Here is a 21,334-nt window from a genome sequence, read left to right as displayed (position 1 = left end):
CTTGCAACTTCTTATTGATGATGAAACACAGAGTTGGCATCCAAATTTAATACAAAAGTCACAAGGCCGACTTAAGTACAAGAGGACTGACACTCTCTCTTTCTATGATTTAAACCGCTCCTGTCAGTCTAGTGTTAGATTCCGATGCTTCAATTCAGTTTCACTGTATCCCTTGGAACTTCTCATTGACGATGAAACACAGAAATTGCATCCGAATTTAATACAAAATGCACAATGCCGACTTAAGTACAAGAGGACTGACACTCTATCTTTCTATGATTTGAACCTCTCCTGCGAGTCCAGTTTTAGATTCCGATGCTTCACTTCAGGTTTACTGTATCCCTTGGAACTTCTTATTGACGATGAAACACAGAAATTGAATCCCAAATATAAACAAAATGCACAATGTCGACTTAAGTACAAGAGGACTGACACTCTAACTCTCTATGATTTGAACCTGTCCTGTGAGACCAGTTTTAGATTCCGATGCTTTACTTCAGGTATACTGTATACCTTGGACCTTCTTATTGTCGATGAAACACAGAAATTGCATCCAAATTTAATACAAAAGGCACAAAGCCGACTTAAGTACAAGAGAACCGACACTCTAACTTTCTATGATATGAACCACTCCTGTGAGTCCAGTTTTAGATTCCGATGCTTCACTTCAGGTTTACTGTATCCCTTGGACCTTCATATTGACGATAAAAGACAGAAATTGCATCCGAATTTAATACAAAAGCCACAATGCCGACTTAAATAGAGGAGGTCTGACCCTCTCACTTTCTATGATTTGAATCTATCCTGTGAGTCCAGTTTTAGATTCCGATGCTTCACTTCAGGTTTACTGTATACCTTGCACCTTCTTATCGGCGATGAAACACAGAAATTGTATCGGAATTTAGTACAAAAGGCACAATGCCGACTTAAGTACAAGAGAACTGACACTCTCACTTTCTATGATTTGAACCTCTCCTGTGAGTCCAGTTTTAGATTCCGATGCTTCACTTCAGGTTTACTCTATACCTTGGACCTTCTTATTGACGATGGAACACAGAAATTGCAACGGAATTATATTCAAAAGGCACAATGCCGACTTAAGTACAAGAGGACTGACACTCAAACTTTCTTTAATTGAACCTCTCCTGTGAGTCCACTTTTAGATTCCGATGCTTCACTTCAGGTTTACTGTATCCCTTGGAACTTCTTATTGACGATGAAACACAGAAATTGAATCCCAAATTAATACAAAATGCACAATGTCGACTTAAGTACAAGAGGACTGACACTCTAACTCTCTATGATTTGAACCTGCCCTGTGAGACCAGTTTTAGATTCCGATGCTTTACTTCAGGTATACTGTATACCTTGGACTTTCTTATTGTCGATGAAACACAGAAATTGCATCCGAAATTAATACAAAAGGCACAATGCTGACTTAAGTACAAGAGGACTGACAGTCTCACTTTCTATGATTTGAACCTCTCCTGTGAGTCCAGATTTAGATTTCGATGCTTCACTTCTGGTTTACTGTATACCTTGCACCTTATTATTGACGATGAAACACCTAAACTGCATCGGAATTTAAAACAAAAGGCACAATGCCGACTTAAGTACAAGAGGACTGACACTCTCACTTTCTATGATTTGAACCTCTCCTGTGAGTCCAGATTTACATTCCGATGCTTCACTTCAGGTTTAATGTATCCCTTGGACCTTCTTATTGACGATGAAACACAGAAATTGCATCCAAATTTAATACAAAAGGCACAAAGCCGACTTAAGTACAAGAGAACCGACACTCTAACTTTCTATGATATGAACCTCTCCTGTGAGTCCAGTTTTAAATTCCGATGCTTCACTTCAGGTTTACTGTATCCCTTGGACCTTCTTATAGACGATAAAACACAGAAATTGCATCCGAATTTAATACAAAAGCCACAATGCCGACTTAAATAGAAGAGGTCTGACTCTCTCACTTTCTATGATTTGAATCTATCCTGTGAGTCCAGTTTTAGATTCCGATGCTTCACTTCAGGTTTACTGTATACCTTGCACCTTCTTATCGACGATGAAACACAGAAATTGCATCGGAATTATATTCAAAAGGCACAATGCCGACTTAAGTACAAGAGGACTGACACTCAAACTTTCTTTAATTGATCCTCTCCTGTGAGTCCACTTTTAGATTCCGATGCTTCTCTTCATTTTTACTGTATCCCTTGCAACTTCTTATTGAAGATGAAACACAGAGTTGGCATCCAAATTTAATACAAAAGTCACAAGGCCGCCTTAAGTACAAGAGGACTGACACTCTAACTTTCTATGATTTGAGCCTCTCCTGCGTGTCCAGTTTTAGATTCCGATGCTTCACTTCAGGTACACTGTATACCTTTGACCGTCTTACTGTCGATGAAACACAGAAATTGCATCCGAATTTAGTACAAAATGCACAAAGCCGACTTAAGTACAAGAGGACTTACACTCTCACTTTCTATGATTTGAACCTTTCCTGGGAGTCCAGTTTTAGATTCCGATGCTTCACTTCAGGTTTACTGTATACCTTGCACCTTATTATTGACGATGAAACACCTAAATTGCATCCAAATTTAATACAAAAGGCACTATGCCGACATAAGTACAAGAGGACTAACCTTCTAACTTTCTATGATTTGAACCTCTCCTGTGAGTCCAGATTTAGATTCCGATGCTTCCCTTCGGGTTTACTGTATCCCCTGGACCTTCTTATTGACGATGAAACACAGAAATTGCATCCGAATTTAAAACAGAAGGCACAATGCCGACTTAAGTACAGGTGAACTGACACTCTCACTTTCAATGATTTGATCCTCACCTGTGAGTCCAGTTTTAGATTCCGATGCTTCACTTCAGGTTTACTCTATACCTTGGACCTTCTTATTTACGATGGAACACAGATATTGCATCGGAATTAAATTCAAAAGGCACAATGCCGACTTAAGTACAAGAGAAGTGACACTCAAACTTACTATAATTGAACCTCTCCTGTGCGTCCAGTTTTAGATTCCGATGCTTCACTTCACGTTTACTGTATCCCTTGGAACTTCTTATTGACGATGAAACACAGAGTTGGCATCCAAATTTAATACAAAAGGCACAAGGCCGACTTATGTACAAGAGGACAGGCTCTCTCAATTTCTATGATTTGAACCTCTCCTGTGAGTCCAGTTTTAGATTCCGATGCTTCACTTCAGGTTTACTCTATACCTTGGACCTTCTTATTGACGATGGAACACAGAAATTGCGACGGAATTATATTCAAAAGGCTCAATGCCGACTTAAGTACAAAAGGACTGACACTCAAACTTTCTTTAATTGAACCTCTCCTGTGAGTCCACTTTTAGATTCCGATGCTTCACTTCAGGTTTACTGTATCCCTTGGAACTTCTTATTGACGATGAAACACAGAAATTGAATCCCAAATTAATACAAATTGCACAATGTCGACTTAAGTACAAGAGGACAGACACTCTAACTCTCTATGATTTGAACCTGTCCTGTGAGTCCAGTTTTAGATTCCGATGCTTCACTTCAGGTATACTGTATACCTTGGACCTTCTTATTGTCGATGAAACACAGAAATTGCAATCGAATTTAATACAAAAGGCACAATGCTGACTTAAGTACAAGAGGACTGACAGTCTCACTTTCTATGATTTGGACCTCCCCTGTGAGTCCAGATTTCGATTTCGATGCTTCACTTCTGGTTTACTGTATACCTTGCACCTTCTTATTGACGATGAAACACCTAAATTGCATCGGAATTTAATTCAAAAGGCACAATGCCGACTTAAGTACAAGAGGACTGACACTCTCACTTTCTATGATTTGAACCTCTCCTGTGAGTCCAGTTTTACATTCCGATGCTTCACTTCAGGTTTAATGTATCCCTTGGACCTTCTTATTGTCGATGATACACAGAGTTTGCATCGGAATTTAATACAGAAGGCACAATGCCGACTTAAGTACAAGAGGACTGATAATCTCACACTCTATGATTTGAACCTCTCCTGTGAGTCCAGTTTTAGATTCCGTTGCCTCACATCAGGTTTACTCTATGCCTTGGACCTTCTTATTGACGATGAAACACAGTGTTGGCATCCAAATTTAATACAAAAGGCACAAAGCCGACTTAAGTACAAGAGAAATGACACTCTAACTTTCTATGATATGAACCTCTCCTGTGAGTCCAGTTTTAGATTCCGATGCTTCACTTCAGGTTTACTGTATCCCTTGGACCTTCTTATTGACGATAAAACACAGAAATTGCATCCGAATTTAATACAAAAGCCACAATGCCGACTTAAATAGAAGAGGTCTGACTCTCTCACTTTCTAAGATTTGAATCTATCCTGTGAGTCCAGTTTTAGATTCCGATGCTTCACTTCAGGTTTACTGTATACCTCGCACCTTCTTATCGACGATGAAACACAGAAATTGTATCGGAATTTAGTACAAAAGGCACAATGCCGACTTAAGTGCAAGAGAACTGACACTCTCACTTTCTATGATTAGAACCTCTCCTGTGAGTCCAGTTTTAGATTCCGATGCTTCACTTCAGGTTTACTCTATACCTTGGACCTTCGTATTGACGATGGAACACAGAAATTGCATCGGAATTATATTCAAAAGGCACAATGCCGACTTAAGTACAAGAGGACTGACACTCAAACTTTCTTTAATTGAACCTCTCCTGTGAGTCCACTTTTAGATTCCGATGCTTCACTTCAGGTTTACTGTATCCCTTGCAACTTCTTATTGATGATGAAACACAGAGTTGGCATCCAAATTTAATACAAAAGTCACAAGGCCGACTTAAGTACAAGAGGACTGACACTCTCTCTTTCTATGATTTAAACCGCTCCTGTCAGTCTAGTGTTAGATTCCGATGCTTCAATTCAGTTTCACTGTATCCCTTGGAACTTCTCATTGACGATGAAACACAGAAATTGCATCCGAATTTAATACAAAATGCACAATGCCGACTTAAGTACAAGAGGACTGACACTCTATCTTTCTATGATTTGAACCTCTCCTGCGAGTCCAGTTTTAGATTCCGATGCTTCACTTCAGGTTTACTGTATCCCTTGGAACTTCTTATTGACGATGAAACACAGAAATTGAATCCCAAATATAAACAAAATGCACAATGTCGACTTAAGTACAAGAGGACTGACACTCTAACTCTCTATGATTTGAACCTGTCCTGTGAGACCAGTTTTAGATTCCGATGCTTTACTTCAGGTATACTGTATACCTTGGACCTTCTTATTGTCGATGAAACACAGAAATTGCATCCAAATTTAATACAAAAGGCACAAAGCCGACTTAAGTACAAGAGAACCGACACTCTAACTTTCTATGATATGAACCACTCCTGTGAGTCCAGTTTTAGATTCCGATGCTTCACTTCAGGTTTACTGTATCCCTTGGACCTTCATATTGACGATAAAAGACAGAAATTGCATCCGAATTTAATACAAAAGCCACAATGCCGACTTAAATAGAGGAGGTCTGACCCTCTCACTTTCTATGATTTGAAGCTATCCTGTGAGTCCAGTTTTAGATTCCGATGCTTCACTTCAGGTTTACTGTATACCTTGCACCTTCTTATCGGCGATGAAACACAGAAATTGTATCGGAATTTAGTACAAAAGGCACAATGCCGACTTAAGTACAAGAGAACTGACACTCTCACTTTCTATGATTTGAACCTCTCCTGTGAGTCCAGTTTTAGATTCCGATGCTTCACTTCAGGTTTACTCTATACCTTGGACCTTCTTATTGACGATGGAACACAGAAATTGCAACGGAATTATATTCAAAAGGCACAATGCCGACTTAAGTACAAGAGGACTGACACTCAAACTTTCTTTAATTGAACCTCTCCTGTGAGTCCACTTTTAGATTCCGATGCTTCACTTCAGGTTTACTGTATCCCTTGGAACTTCTTATTGACGATGAAACACAGAAATTGAATCCCAAATTAATACAAAATGCACAATGTCGACTTAAGTACAAGAGGACTGACACTCTAACTCTCTATGATTTGAACCTGCCCTGTGAGACCAGTTTTAGATTCCGATGCTTTACTTCAGGTATACTGTATACCTTGGACTTTCTTATTGTCGATGAAACACAGAAATTGCATCCGAAATTAATACAAAAGGCACAATGCTGACTTAAGTACAAGAGGACTGACAGTCTCACTTTCTATGATTTGAACCTCTCCTGTGAGTCCAGATTTAGATTTCGATGCTTCACTTCTGGTTTACTGTATACCTTGCACCTTATTATTGACGATGAAACACCTAAACTGCATCGGAATTTAAAACAAAAGGCACAATGCCGACTTAAGTACAAGAGGACTGACACTCTCACTTTCTATGATTTGAACCTCTCCTGTGAGTCCAGATTTACATTCCGATGCTTCACTTCAGGTTTAATGTATCCCTTGGACCTTCTTATTGACGATGAAACACAGAGTTTGCTTCGGAATTTAATACAAAAGGCACAATGCCGGCTTAAGTATAAGAGGACTGAAAATCTCACACTCTATGAGTTGAACCTCTCCTGTGAGTCCAGTTTTAGATTCCGTTGCCTCACTTCAGGTTTACTCTATGCCTTGGACCTTCTTATTGACGATGAAACACAGAAATTGCATCGAAATTTAATACAAAAGGCACAAAGCCGACTTAAGTACAAGAGAACCGACACTCTAACTTTCTATGATATGAACCTCTCCTGTGAGTCCAGTTTTAAATTCCGATGCTTCACTTCAGGTTTACTGTATCCCTTGGACCTTCTTATAGACGATAAAACACAGAAATTGCATCCGAATTTAATACAAAAGCCACAATGCCGACTTAAATAGAAGAGGTCTGACTCTCTCACTTTCTATGATTTGAATCTATCCTGTGAGTCCAGTTTTAGATTCCGATGCTTCACTTCAGGTTTACTGTATACCTTGCACCTTCTTATCGACGATGAAACACAGAAATTGCATCGGAATTATATTCAAAAGGCACAATGCCGACTTAAGTACAAGAGGACTGACACTCAAACTTTCTTTAATTGATCCTCTCCTGTGAGTCCACTTTTAGATTCCGATGCTTCTCTTCATTTTTACTGTATCCCTTGCAACTTCATATTGAAGATGAAACACAGAGTTGGCATCCAAATTTAATACAAAGGTCACAAGGCCGCCTTAAGTACAAGAGGACTGACACTCTAACTTTCTATGATTTGAGCCTCTCCTGCGTGTCCAGTTTTAGATTCCGATGCTTCACTTCAGGTACACTGTATACCTTTGACCGTCTTACTGTCGATGAAACACAGAAATTGCATCCGAATTTAGTACAAAATGCACAAAGCCGACTTAAGTACAAGAGGACTTACACTCTCACTTTCTATGATTTGAACCTTTCCTGGGAGTCCAGTTTTAGATTCCGATGCTTCACTTCAGGTTTACTGTATACCTTGCACCTTATTATTGACGATGAAACACCTAAATTGCATCCAAATTTAATACAAAATGCACTATGCCGACATAAGTACAAGAGGACTAACCTTCTAACTTTCTATGAATTGAACCTCTCCTGTGAGTCCAGATTTAGATTCCGATGCTTCCCTTCGGGTTTACTGTATCCCCTGGACCTTCTTATTGACGATGAAACACAGAAATTGCATCCGAATTTAAAACAGAAGGCACAATGCCGACTTAAGTACAGGTGAACTGACACTCTCACTTTCAATGATTTGATCCTCACCTGTGAGTCCAGTTTTAGATTCCGATGCTTCACTTCAGGTTTACTCTATACCTTGGACCTTCTTATTTACGATGGAATACAGATATTGCATCGGAATTAAATTCAAAAGGCACAATGCCGACTTAAGTACAAGAGAAGTGACACTCAAACTTACTATAATTGAACCTCTCCTGTGCGTCCAGTTTTAGATTCCGATGCTTCACTTCACGTTTACTGTATCCCTTGGAACTTCTTATTGACGATGAAACACAGAGTTGGCATCCAAATTTAATACAAAAGGCACAAGGCCGACTTATGTACAAGAGGACTGGCTCTCTCAATTTCTATGATTTGAACCTCTCCTGTCAGTCCAGTTTTAGATTCCGATGCTTCACTTCAGGTTTACTGTATCCCTTGGAACTTCTTAATGACGATGAAACACAGAAATTGAATCCGAATTTAATACAAAATGCACAATTTCGACTTAAGTACAAGAGGACTGACACTCTAACTGTCTATGATTTGTACCTCTCCTGTGACTCCAGTTTTAGATTCCGATGCTTCACTTCAGGTATACTGTATACCTTGGACCTTCTTATTGACGATGAAACACAGAACTTGCATCCGAATTTAATACAAAAGTCACAATGCTGACTTAAGTACAAGAGGACTGACTCTCTCACTTTCTATGATTTGAACCTCTCCTGTGAGTCCAGTTTTAGATTCCGAAACTTCACTTCAGGTTTACTCTATACCTTGGACCTTCTTATTGACGATGGAACACAGAAATTGCATCGGAATTATATTCAAAAGGCACAATGCCGACTTAAGTACAAGAGGACTGACACTCAAACTTTCTTTAATTGATCCTCTCCTGCGAGTCCAGTTTTAGATTGCGATGCTTCACTTCAGGTATACCGTATACCTTTGGCCTTCTTACTGTCGATGAAACACAGAAATTGCATCCGAATTTAGTACAAAATGCACAATGCCGACTTAAGTACAAGAGGACTTACAGTCTCACTTTCTATGATTTGAACTTCTCCTGTGAGTCCAGTTTTAGATTCCAAAGCTTCACTTCAGGTTTACTGTATACCTTACACCTTCTTATTGACGAAGAAGCACCTAAATTGCATCCGAATGTAATACAAAAGGCACAATGCCGACATAAGTACAAGAGGACTTACACTCTAACTTTCTGTGATTTGAACCTCTCCTGCGAGTCCAGATTTAGATTCCGATGCTTCCCTTCGGGTTTACTGTATCCCTTGGACCTTCTTATTGATGATGAAACACAGAAATTGCATCCAAATTTAAAACAAAAGGCACAATGCCGACTTAAGTACAGGTGAACTGACACTCTCTCTTTTTCTATGAATTGAACCTCTCCTGTGAGTCCAGTTTTAGATTCCGATGCTTCACTTCAGGTTTACTCTATACCTTGGACCTTCTTATTGACGATGAAACACAGATATTGCATCGGAATTAAATTCAAAAGGCACAATGCCGACTTAAGTACAAGAGAACTGACACTCAAACTTACTATAATTGAACCTCTCCTGTGCGTCCAGTTTTAGATTCCGATGCTTCACTTCACGTTTACTGTATCCCTTGGAACATCTTATTCACGATGAAACACAGAGTTGGCATCCAAATATAATACAAAAGGCCGACTTAAGGACAAGAGAACTGACTCTCTCAATTTCTGTGATTTGAACCTCTCCTGTCAGTCCAGTTTTAGATTCCGATGCTTCACTTCAGGTTTACTGTATCCCTTGGAACTTCTTATTGACGATGAAACACAGAAACTGAATCCGAATTTAATACAAAATGCACAATGTCGACTTAAGTACAAGAGGACTGACACTTTAACTCTCTATGATTTGTACATCTCCTGTGACTCCAGTTTTAGATTCCTATGCTTCACTTCAGGTATACTGTATACCTTGATCCTTCTTATTGACGATGAAACACAGAACTTGCATCCGAATTTAATACAAAAGGCACAATGCTGACTTAAGTACAAGAGGACTGACAGTCTCACTTTCTATGATTTGAACCTCTCCTGCGAGTCCAGTTTTAGATTTCGATGCTACACTTCAGGTTTACTGTATACCTTGCACCTTCTTATTGACGTTGAAACACCTAGATTGCATCGGAATTTAACACAAAAGTCACAATGCCGACTTAAGTACAAAAGGACTGAGACTCTCACTTTTTATGATTTGAACCTCTCCTGTGAGTCCAGTTTTACATTCCGATGCTTCACTTCAGGTTTACTGTAACACTTGGACCTTCTTATTGACGGTAAAACACAGAGTTTGCATCGGAATTTAATACAAAAGGCACAACGCCGACTTAAGTACAAGAGGACTGACACTCTAACTCTCTATGATTTGAACATCTCCTGTGAGTCCAGTTTTAGATTCCGATGCTTTACTTCAGATATACTGTATACCTTGGACCTTCTTATTGACGATGAAACACAGAAATTGCATCCGAATTTCATACAAAAGGCACAATGCTGACTTAAGTAGAAGAGGACTGACAGTCTCACTTTCTACGATTTGAACCTCTCCTGTGAGTCCAGTTTTAGATTTCGATGCTTCACTTCTGGTTTACCGTATACCTTGCACCTTCTTATTGACGATGAAACACCTAAATTGCATCGGAATTTAATACAAAAGGCACAATGCCGACATAAGTACAAGAGGACTGACACTCTCACTTTTTATGATTTGAACCTCTCCTGTGAGTCCAGTTTTAGATTTAGATGCTACACTTCTGGTTTGCTGTATACCTTGCACCTTCTTATTGACGATGAAACACCTAAACTGCATCGGAATTTAATACAAAAGGCACAATGCCGACTTAAGTACAAGAGGACTGACAACCTCACTTTCTATGATTTGAACCTCTCCTGTGAGTCCAGTTTTAATTTCCGATGCTTCACTTCAGGTTTACTGTATTCCTTGGACCTTCTTATTGACGATGGAACACAGAAATTGCATCGGAATTATATTCAAAAGGCACAAAGCCGACTTAAGTACAAGAGCACTGACACTCAAACTTTCTATAATTGAACCTCTCCTGTGAGTCCACTTTTAGATTCCGATGCTTCACTTCAGGTTTACTGTATACCTTGCACCTTATTATTGACGATGAAACACCTAAATTGCATCCAAATTTAATACAAAAGGCACAATGCCGACATAAGTACAAGAGGACTAACCTTCTAACTTTCTATGATTTGAACCTCTCCTGTGAGTCCAGATTTAGATTCCGATGCTTCCCTTCGGGTTTACTGTATCCCCTGGACCTTCTTATTGACGATGAAACACAGAAATTGCATCCGAATTTAAAACAGAAGGCACAATGCCGACTTAAGTACAGGTGAACTGAAACTCTCACTTTCAATGATTTTATCCTCACCTGTGAGGCCAGTTTTAGATTCCGATGCTTCACTTCAGGTTTACTCTATACCTTGGACCTTCTTATTTACGATGGAACACAGATATAGCATCGGAATTAAATTCAAAAGGCACAATGCCGACTTAAGTACAAGAGAAGTGACACTCAAACCTACTATAATTGAACCTCTCCTGTGCGTCCAGTTTTAGATTCCGATGCTTCACTTCACGTTTACTGTATCCCTTGGAACTTCTTATTGACGATGAAACACAGAGTTGGCATCCAAATTTAATACAAAAGGCACAAGGCCGACTTATGTACAAGAGGACTGGCTCTCTCAATTTCTATGATTTGAACCTCTCCTGTCAGTCCAGTTTTAGATTCCGATGCTTCACTTCAGGTTTACTGTATCCCTTGGAACTTCTTAATGACGATGAAACACAGAAATTGAATCCGAAGTTAATACAAAATGCACAATTTCGACTTAAGTACAAGAGGACTGACACTCTAACTCTCTATGATTTGTACCTCTCCTGTGACTCCAGTTTTAGATTCCGATGCTTCACTTCAGGTATACTGTATACCTTGGACCTTCTTATTGACGATGAAACAAAGAACTTGCATCCGAATTTAATACAAAAGTCACAATGCTGACTTAAGTACAAGAGGACTGACTCTCTTACTTTCTATGATTTGAACCTCTCCTGTGAGTCCAGTTTTAGATTCCGATACTTCACTTCAGGTTTACTCTATACCTTGGACCTTCTTATTGACGATGGAACACAGAAATTGCATCGCAATTATATTCAAAAGGCACAATTCCGACTTAAGTACAAGAGGACTGACACTCAAACTTTCTTTAATTGATCCTCTCCTGCGGGTGCAGTTTTAGATTGCGATGCTTCACTTCAGGTATACCGTATACCTTTGGCCTTCTTACTGTCGATGAAACACAGAAATTGCATCCGAATTTAGTACAAAATGCACAATGCCGACTTGAGTACAAGAGGACTTACAGTCTCACTTTCTATGATTTGAACCTCTCCTGTGAGTCCAGTTTTAGATTCCAAAGCTTCACCTCAGGTTTACTGTATACCTTACAGCTTCTTATTGACGAAGAAGCACCTAAATTGCATCCGAATGTAATACAAAAGGCACAATGCCGACATAAGTACAAGAGGACTAACACTCTAACTTTCTATGATTTGAACCTCTCCTGCGAGTCCAGATTTAGATTCCGATGCTTCCCTACTGGTTTACTGTATCCCTTGGACCTTCTTATTGACGATGAAACACAGAAATTGCATCCAAATTTAAAACAAAAGGCACAATGCTGACTTAAGTACAGGTGAACTGACACTCTCACTTTCTATGATTTGAACCTCTCCTGTGAGTCCAGTTTTAGATTCCGATGCTTCACTTCAGGTTTACTGTATCCCTTGGAACTTCTTATTGACGATGAAACACAGAAATTGAATCCGAATTTAATACAAAATGCACAATGTCGACTTAAGTACAAGAGGACTGACACTCTAACTCTCTATGATTTGTACATCTCCTGTGACTCTAATTTTAGATTCCTATGCTTCACTTCAGGTATACTGTATACCTTGAACCTTCTTACTGACGATGAAACACGGAACTTGCATCCGAATTTAATACAAAAGGCACAATGCTGACTTAAGTACAAGAGGACTGACAGTCTCACTTTCTATGATTTGAACCTCTCCTGTGAGTCCAGTTTTAGATTTCGATGCTACACTTCAGGTTTACTGTATACCTTGCACCTTCTTATTGACGATGAAACACCTAGATTGCATCGGAATTTAATACAAAAGTCACAATGCCAACTTAAGTACAAAAGGACTGAGACTCTCACTTTTTATGATTTGAACCTCTCCTGTGAGTCCAGTTTTACATTCCGATGCTTCACTTCAGGTTTACTGTAACACTTGGACCTTCTTATTGACGATAAAACACAGAGTTTGCATCGGAACTTAATACAAAAGGCACAATGCCGACTTAAGTACAAGAGGACTGACACTCTAACTCTCTATGATTTGAACATCTCCTGTGAGTCCAGTTTTAGATTCCGATGCTTTACTTCAGATATACTGTATACCTTGGACCTTCTTATTGACGATGAAACACAGAAATTGCATCCGAATTTCATACAAAAGGCACAATGCTGACTTAAGTAGAAGAGGACTGACAGTCTCACTTTCTACGATTTGAACCTCTCCTGTGAGTCCAGTTTTAGATTTCGATGCTTCACTTCTGGTTTACCGTATACCTTGCACCTTCTTATTGACGATGAAACACCTAAATTGCATCGGAATTTAATACAAAAGGCACAATGCCGACATAAGTACAAGAGGACTGACACTCTCACTTTCTATGATTTGAAACTCTCCTGTGAGTCCAGTTTTAGATTTCGATGCTACACTTCTGGTTTGCTGTATACCTTGCACCTTCTTATTGACGATGAAACACCTAAACTGCATCGGAATTTAATACAAAAGGCACAATGCCGACTTAAGTACAAGAGGACTGACAACCTTACTTTCTATGATTTGAACCTCTCCTGTGAGTCCAGTTTTACATTCCGATGTTTCACTTCAGGTTTACTGTATCCCTTGGACCTTCTTATTGACGATAAAACACAGAAATTGCATCCGAATTTAATACAAAAGCCACAAAGCCGACTTAAATAGAAGAGGACTGACTCTCTCACTTTCTATGATTTGAACCTCTCCTGTGAGTCCAGTTTTAATCTCCGATGCTTCACTTCAGGTTTACTCTATACCTTGGACCTTCTTATTGACGATGGAACACAGAAATTGCATCGGAATTATATTCAAAAGGCACAATGCCGACTTAAGTACAAGAGCACTGACACTCAAACTTTCTATAATTGAACCTCTCCTGTGAGTCCACTTTTAGATTCCGATGCTTCACTTCAGGTTTACTGTATCCCTTGCAACATCTTATTGAAGATGAAACACACAGTTGGCATCCAAATTTAATACAAAAGTCACAAGGCCGACTTAAGTACAAGAGGACTGTCACTCTCTCTTTCTATGATTTAAACCTCTCCTGTCAGTACAGTGTTAGATTCGGATGCTTCACTTCAGTTTCACTGTATCCCTTGGAACTTCCAATTGACGATGAAACACAGAAATTGCATCCGAATTTAATACAAAATGCACAATGCCGACTTAAGTACAAGAGGACTGACACTCTAACTTTCTATGATTTGAACCTCTCCTGCGAGTGCAGTTTTAGATTCCGATGCTTCACTTCAGGTACACTATATACCTTTGACCTTCTTACTGTCGATGAAACACAGAAATTGCATCCGAATTTAGTACAAAATGCACAATGCCGACTTAAGTACAAGAGTACTGACACTCTCACTTTTTATGATTTGAATCACTCCTGTGAGTCCAGTTTTAGATTCCGGTGCTTCACTTCAGGTTTACTGTATAAATTGCACCTTCTTATTGACGATGAAACACAGAAATTGCATCGTAATTTAATACAAAAGGCTCAATGCCGACTTAAGTACAAGAGAACTGACACTCTCACATTCTATGATTTGAACCTCTCCTGTGAGTCCAGTTTTAGATTCCGATGCTTCACTTCAGGTTTACTCTATACCTTGGACCTTCGTATTGACGATTGACCACAGAAATTGCATCGGAATTAAATTCAAAATTCACAATGCCGTCATAAGTACAAGAGGACTGACACTCTAACTTTCTATAATTGAACCTCTCCTGGGAGTCCAGTTTTAGATTCCGATGCTTCACATCAAGTTTACTGTATCCCTTGGAACTTCTTATTGACGATAAAACACAGAGTATGCATCCGAGTTTAATACAAAATGCACAATGCCGACTTAAGTACAAGCGGACTGACACTCTCCCTTTCTATGATTTGAACCTCTCCTGTTAGTCCAGTTTTAGATTCCGATGCTTCACATCAGGTTAACTGTATCCCTTGGAACTTCTTATTGACGATGAAACACAGAAATTGCATCCGAATTTAATACAAAAGGCACAATGCTGACTTAAGTACAAGAGGACTGACAGTCTCACTTTCTAAGATTTGAACCTCTCCTTTGAGTCCAGTTTTAGATTTCGATTCTTCACTTCAGGTTTACTGTGTACCTTGCACTTTCTTACTGACGATGAAACACCTAAATTGCATAGGAATTTAATACAAAAGGCACAATGCCGACTTAAGTACAAGAGGACTGACACTCTCACTTTCTGTGATTTGAACCTCTCCTGTGAGTCCAGTTTTACATTCCGATGCTTCACTTCAGGTTTACTGTATCCCTTGGACCTTCATGTTGACGATGATACACAGAGTTTGCATCGGAATTTAATACAAAAGGCACAAAGTCGACTTAAATACAAGAGGACCGACACTCTAACTTTCAATGATATGAAACTCTCCTGTGAGTCCAGTTTTAGATTCCGATGCTTCACTTCAGGTTTACTGTATCCCTTGGACCTTCTTATTGACGATGAAACACAGATTTTGCATCCGAATTTAATACAAAAGTCACAATGCCGACTTAAGTACAAGATGACTGACACTCTAACTTTCTATGATTCGAACCTCTCCTGAGAGTCCAGTTTCACATTCCGATGCTTCACTACAGGTTTACTGTATCACTTGGACCTTCTTATTAACGATGAAAGACAGTAATTGCATCCGAATTTAATACAAAAGCCACAATGCCGACTTAAATAGAAGTGGACTGACTCTCTCAATTTCTATGATTTGAACCTCTCCTGTCAGTCCAGATTGAGATTCCGATGCTTCACTTCAGGTTTACTGTATCCCTTGGAACTTCTTATTGACGATGAAACACAGAAACTGAATCCCAAATTAATACAAAAGGCACAATTCCGACTTAAGTACAAGAGGACTGACACTCTAACTCACTATGATTTGACCCTATCCTGTGAGTCCAGTTTTAGATTCCGATGCTTTACTTCAGGTATACTGTATACCTTGGGCCTTCATATTGACGATGAAACACAGATATTGCATCCGAATTTAATACAAAAGGCACAATGCTGACTTAAGTACAAGAGGACTGACAGTCTTACTTTCTATGATTTGAACCCCTCCTGTGAGTCCAGACTTAGATTTCGATGCCTCACTTCAGGTTTACTGTGTACCTTGCACCTTCTTATTGAAGATGAAACAGGTAAATTGCATCAGAATTTAATACAAAAGGCACAATGCCGACTTAAGTACAAGATGACTGACACTCTCACTTTCTATTATTTGAACCTCTCCTGTGAGTCCAGTTTTACATTCCGATGCCTCACTTCAGGTTTACTGTATACCTTGGACCTTCTTATTGACGATGAAACACAGAGTTTGCAACGGAATTTAATACAAAAGGCACAATGCTGTTTTAAGTACAAGAGGACTGAAAATCTCACACTCTATTATTTGAACGTCTCCTGTGAGTCCAGTTTTAGATTCCGTTGCCAAACTTCAGGTTTACTCTATGCCTTGGACCTTCTTATTGACGATGAAACACAGTGTTGGCATCCAAATTTAATACAAAAGGCACAAAGCCGACTTAAGTACAAGAGAACCGACACTCTAACTTTCTATGATATCAACCTCACCTGTGAGTCCAGTTTTAGATTCCGATGCTTCACTTCAGGTTTACTGTATCTCTTGCACCTTCTTATTGACGATAAAACACAGAAATTGCATCCGAATTTAATACAAAAGCCACAATGCCGACTTAAATAGAAGAGGACTGACTCTCTCACCTTCTATGATTTGAATCTATCCTGTGAGTCCAGTTTTAGATACCGATGCTTCACTTCAGGTTTACTGTATACCTTGCAACTTCTTATTGACGATGAAACACAGAAATTGCATCCGAATTTAATACAAAATGCACAATGCCGACTTAAGTACAAGAGGACTGACACTCTAACTTTCTATGATTTGAACCTCTCCTGCGAGTCCAGTTTTAGATTCCGATGCTTCACTTCTGGTACACTGTATACCTTTGACCTTCTTACTGTCGATGAAACACAGAAATTGCATCCGAATTTAGTACAAAAGGCACAATGCTGACTTAAGTACAAGAGGACTGACAGTCTCACTTTGTATGATTTGAACCTCTCCTGTGAGTCCAGTTTTAGATTTCGATGCTACACTTCAGGTTTACTGTATACCTTGCACCTTCTTATTGACGATGAAGCACCTAGATTGCATCGGAATTTAATACAAAAGTCACAATGCCGACTTAAGTACAAAAGGACAGATACTCTCACTTTCTATGATTTGAACATCTCCTGTGAGTCCAGTTTTACATTCCGATGCTTCACTTCAGGTTTACTGTAACACTTGGACCTTCTTATTGACGATAAAACACAGAAATTGCATCCGAATTTAATACAAAAGCCACAATGCCGACTTAAATAGAAGAGGACTGAATCTCTCACTTTCTATGATTTGAACCTCTCCTGTGAGTCCGGTTTTAGATTCCGATGCTTCACTTCAGGTTTACTGTATACCTTGGACCTTCTTATTGACGATGGAACACAGAAATTGCATCGGAATTATATTCAAAAGGCACAATGCCGACTTAAGTACAAGAGCACTGACACTCAAATTTTCTACAATTGAATATCTCCTGTGAGTCCACTTTTAGATTCCGATGCTTCACTACAGGTTTACTGTATCCCTTGCAACATCTTATTGAAGATGAAACACAGAGTAGGCATCCAAATTTAATACAAAAGTCACAAGGCCGACTTAAGTACAAGAGAACTGACACTCTCACTTTCTATGTTTAGAATCACTCCTGTGAGTCCAGTTTTAGATTCCGATGCTTCACTTCACGTTTACTGTATCCCTTGGAACTTCTTATTGACGATGAAACACAGAGTTGGCATCCAAATTTAATACTAAAGGCACAAGGCCGACTTAAGTACAAGAGGACTGACTCTCTCAAATTCTATGATTTGAACCTCTCCTGTCAGTCCAGTTTTAGATTCCGATGCTTCACTTCAGGTTTACTGTATCCCTTGGAACTTCTTATTGACGATGAAACACAGAAATTGAATCCGAATTTAATACAAAATGCACAATGTCGACTTAAGTACAAGAGGACTGACACTCTAACTCTCTATGATTTGTGCCTCTCCTGTGACTCCAGTTTTAGATTCCGATGCTTCACTTCAGGTATACTGTATACCTTAACCTTCTTATTGACGATGAAACACAGAACATGCTTCCGAATGTAATACAATAGGCACAATGCTGACTTAAGTACAAGAGGACTGACTCTCTCAATTTCTATGATTTGAACCTCTCCTTTCAGTCCAGTTTTAGATTTCGATGCTTCACTTCAGGTTTATGTATACCTTGCACCTTCTTATTGACGATGAAACACCTAGATTGCATCGGAATATAATACAAAAGTCACAATGCCGACTTAAGTACAAAGGGACTGACGCTCTCACTTTCTATGATTTGAACCTCTCCTGTGAGTCCAGTTTTACATTCTGATGCTTCACTTCTGGTTTACTGTAACACGTGGACCTTCTTATTGACGATGAAACACAGAGTTTGCATCGGAATTTAATACAAAAGGCACAATGGCGACTTAAGTACAAGAGGACTAACACTCTAACTTTCTATGATTTGAACCTCTCCTGTGAGTCCAGTCTTAGATTCTGATGCTTCACCTCAGGTTTACTGTATCCCTTGGACGTTCTTATTGACGATAAAACACAGAAATTGCATCCGAATTTAATACAAAATCCACAATGCCGACATAAATAGAAGAGGACTGAAACTCTCACTTTCTATGATTTGAACCTCTCCTGTGAGTCCAGTTTTAGATTCCGACGCTTCACTTCAGGTTTACTCCATACCTTGGACCTTCTTATTGACGATGGAACACAGAAATTGCATCAGAATTAATTTCAAAAGGCACAATGGCAACTTATGTACAAGAGGACTGACACTCAAACTTTCTATAATTGAACCTCTCCTGTGAGTCCACTTTTAGATTCCGATGCTTCACTTCAGGTTTACTGTATCTTTTTGGAACTTCTTATTGACGATGAAACACAGAGGTGGCATCCAAATTTAATACAAAAGGAACAAGGCCGACTTACGTGCAAGAGGACTGACACTCTCACTTTCTATGATTTGAACCTCTCCTGTCAGTCCAGTGTTAGATTCCGATGCTTCACTTCAGGTTCACTGTATCGCTTGGAACTTCTTATTGACGATGAAACACAGAAATTGCATCCGAATTTAATACAAAATGCACAATGCCAACTTAAGTATAAGGGGACTGACACTCTAACTTTCTATGATATGAACCTCTCCTGTGATTCCAGTTTTAGATTCCGATGCTTCACTTCAGGTATACTGTATACCTTGGACCTTCTTATTGACGATGAAACACAGAAATTGCATCCGAATGTAATACAAAATGCACAATTCCGACTTAAGTACAAGAGGACTGACAGTCTCACTTTCTATGATTTGAACCTCTACTGTGAGTCCAGTTTTTGATTCCGATGCTTCACTTCAGGTTTACCATATACCTTGCACCATCTTATTGACGATGAAACACCTAAATTGCATCCGAATTTAATACAAAAGGCACAATGCCGACATACGTACAAGAGGACTAACACTCTAACTTTCTCCGATTTGAAACTCTTCTGTGAGTCCAGATTTAGATTCCGATGCTTCACTTCCGGTTTACTTTATCCCTTGGACCTTCATATTTGACGATGACACACAGAAATTGCATCCGAATTTAAAACAAAAGGCACAATGCCGACTTAAGTACAGGTGAACTGACACTCTCACTTTCTATGATTTGAACCTCTCCTGTGAGTCCAGTTTTAGATTCCGATGCTTCACTTCACGTTTACTGTATCCCTTGGAACTTGTTATTGACGATGAAACACCAAGTTGGGATCCAAATTTAATACAAAAGGCACAAGGCCGACTTAAGTACAAAAGGACTGACTCTCTCAATTTCTATGATTTAAACCTCTCCAGTCAGTGTAGTTTTAGATTCCGATGCTTCACTTCAGGTTTACTGTATCCCGTGGAACTTCTTATTGACGATGAAACACAGAAATTGAATCCGAATTTAATAGAAAATGCACAATGTCGACTTAAGTTCAAGAGGTCTGACATTCTAACTCTCTATGATTTGTACCTGTCCTGTGACTCCAGTTTTACATTCCGATGCTTCACTTCAGGTATACTGTACACCTTGGACCTTCTTATTGACGATGAAACACAGAACTTGCATCCGAATTTAATACAAAAGGCACAATGCTGACATAAGTACAAGAGGACTGACAGTCTCACTTTCTATGATTTGAACCTCTCCTGTGAGTCCAGTTTTAGATTTCAATGCTTCACTTCAGGTTTACTGTATACCTTGCACCTTCTTATTGACGATGAAACACCTAGATTGCATCGGAATTTAATACAAAGGGCACAATGCCGACGTAAGTACAAGAGGACTGACACTCTCACTTTCTATGATTTGAACCTCTCCTGTGAGTCCAGTTTTACATTCCGATGCTTCACTTCAGGTTTACTGTAACACTTGGACCTTCTTATTGACGTTGAAACACAGAGTTTGCATCGGAATTTAATACAAAAGGCACAATGCTGACTTAAGTAAAGAGGACTGACATTCTCACTTTCTATGATTTGAACCACTCCTGTGAGTCCAGTTTTACATTCCGATGCTTCACTTCAGGTTTACTGTAACACTTGGACCTTCTTATTGACGTTGAAACACAGAGTTTGCATCGGTATTTAATACAAAAGGCACAGTGCCGACTTAAGTACAAGAGGACTGACACTCTAACTTTCTATGATTTGAACCTATCCTGCGAGTCCAGTTTTAGATTCCGATGTTTCACTTCAGGTACACTGTGTACCTTTGACCTACTTATTGTCGATGAAACACAGAAATTGCATCAGAATTTAATACAAAATGCACAATGCCGACTTAAGTACAAGAGGACTGACATTCTCCCTTTCTATGATTTGAACCTCTCCTGTGAGTCCAGTTTTGGATTCCGATGCTTCAC

The sequence above is a fragment of the Schistocerca piceifrons genome, chromosome X (assembly GCF_021461385.2).
Source record: "Schistocerca piceifrons isolate TAMUIC-IGC-003096 chromosome X, iqSchPice1.1, whole genome shotgun sequence".
Lineage (NCBI taxonomy): Eukaryota > Metazoa > Arthropoda > Insecta > Orthoptera > Acrididae > Schistocerca > Schistocerca piceifrons.
This window is presented reverse-complemented; position numbering follows the sequence as displayed.